Source organism: Bidens hawaiensis, unplaced genomic scaffold (assembly GCF_021521415.1).
Source record: "Bidens hawaiensis isolate Kalapana, Puna unplaced genomic scaffold, B.hawaiensis_p1.1 tig00059196_1, whole genome shotgun sequence".
NCBI lineage: Eukaryota > Viridiplantae > Streptophyta > Magnoliopsida > Asterales > Asteraceae > Bidens > Bidens hawaiensis.
Window position 1 is genome coordinate 20,843 of NW_027500675.1, and position 2,131 is coordinate 22,973.

The window sequence follows — 2,131 nt, forward strand, 5'->3', positions numbered from 1 at the left end:
CACGCCACGCCACGCTGAAGCCCGTCCTACACGGCTACACACACCATTTTAAGGTCCATAACACTTACTCTTAACTCATATCAAACACGTAACTTTGAGCTTGTTATCTTGCTCTTCTTACCTTAATTTTATATTTAGTTTAGTTCATTGTGAAGGTGCATCATATGGTTTTGAACAAATCCAGATAATATTAATAATTATTATTATTATTATACTAATTATCACGATTGCATAGAGTTCTTTGTGGTGAAAATTCAGTGAAAAAAAATATTTTTCACTAATATTAGACCTAGTACAATCTTTCCATATGATTCATAGTATAGTAGATAAAATCAACCAAATAAACCACCAAATGTGTGCATATCTTTGCAAGACATACATTATTCACTTACTATGACGAAATCACGAAAGAGGCATCGTCGGCTTCAACGACTTGACAAAGCTCGCCAACGCGACACGAGAAGACCCATCTTCGCTAAAGGCCCCTTCCGCTTCCACCTTATGAGCCTTCACCATCGCCCTAATAATCTTTCCTTCCTCCGAATCCATTAACTGCCTAACCCGCTTCTCCACCTCTGCCGCCACCACGAGCCCATCCTCGAATTCGTCTAGTGGTAAAGCCAACTTCATTTCCTCAACCATCACAATCTTAATCATCCTTTGTTCTGCGTACAACGGTAAGTCAACATAGGCACACCCGCACGTAAAGCTTCCAACACCGAGCTCCACCCACAATGTGTCACAAACCCACCAACTGATTCATGATTCAACACTTTCACCTGCGGCGCCCATCTCTTCACCACAAGATCCCTTTCCTTTGTACGCTCCAAAAACCCATCGGGCAACAACGACGTCAAATCAAAATCGAAATCCTCGTTCTTGGTCGCTGTCGGGTTTCGTAACACCCACAAAGACCTATGTCCACTCATCTCCAACCCCTTAGCAAACTCCATTATCTGATCAGCCGAAAGCAACCCCTCACTCCCAAAACACAAGAACACAACACTCTCTTTCGGTTGCAAATCAAGCCAAGCCAAACACTCATGAGAATCGTCACTTCCATCAGCAAGCATTGGCCCAACACAATAAAGCGGTGGCGTAGGTTGACCTTCAAGGCACAATCCATCACGAATCGCATTAATCGGTTTGAGTTCCAGCGAATCGAACGTGTTTAAAATAAACCCGCTAGCTTTAGGCATGCATTTTGAGATTTCAAGAATACGTGAGTAAACCGTAGAGCTTCTATCAAGAACCGGTACCGGCATTTGGGACGATGGTATCGGTGGCATTCCTGGTGAATACACAAGCTTATTCATGTCTTTAAAGTTACCTGGATAATCCAAATCAAGCGTAGTGAAATACAAAAATTTGATGAAGCCACAAGCATCAAAAGGCATGAAGTAGTACACGGGTATGTTAAGTTTTGCAGCCGCGGGCATGGCGGAGGTGCAAAAAAGATCGATAATTAACGAGGTAGGATTAATGGAATGTAGGGCGTCTGCGACGTTGTCAATGCTAAGTCGAATTAAGATCAAAGATTATGAGATCTATAGAAGGGTAAGTTGCGGGATCAAGAGGGATATCTGGAAGGTGGTGGAACGTGATGGCGGAGATGTGACGGACGTAGGAAGAGAGGTTGCCGGTGTTGAAAGAGTTGGTGAGAGTAAGGATGATGATGAAGGGTGGTGTTTGTTGATGAATTTTCCTAGCTCCACCATTGGTACTAGGTGAACCATGGCTGGTATTGTGTACAAAACAATAGTCCCCATTTTGTTAATTAAGTTTTGGTGTGTGTGAGATTAATTATGTGGTTGGCTAGGCATTATATTGACTCCAAAATGTGTTTTTTAGATTATTTATTTAACTCAAAAAGTACTTTTTTTTCCTAAAGTGTTTATTAAATTATTACTTCTTCAAAAAACGTTTTTTAAAATGTTAAATGTGTTTGCATTAACTTTTGTACTTTTGTGATTAATTTTTAATGTTTATTTAATTATTATTAATAATTTTTTTTGTACTTTTGTGATTATCTTTTAAATTAATGTTTATTAAATTATTACTAATAAATTAATAAGTTAATTTTTAAAACTTTTGTGTTTTTAAATTCTAATAAATAAGTTAGTTTTTAAGA

General features: G+C 38.9%; 1 pseudogene; it reads right to left on the reverse strand.

The window, feature by feature from the left end:
* Positions 1-279: 279 nt before the first annotated feature.
* Positions 280-1,904, reverse strand: LOC143602592 (UDP-glycosyltransferase 88B1 pseudogene; annotated as a pseudogene).
* Positions 1,905-2,131: the final 227 nt, after the last annotated feature.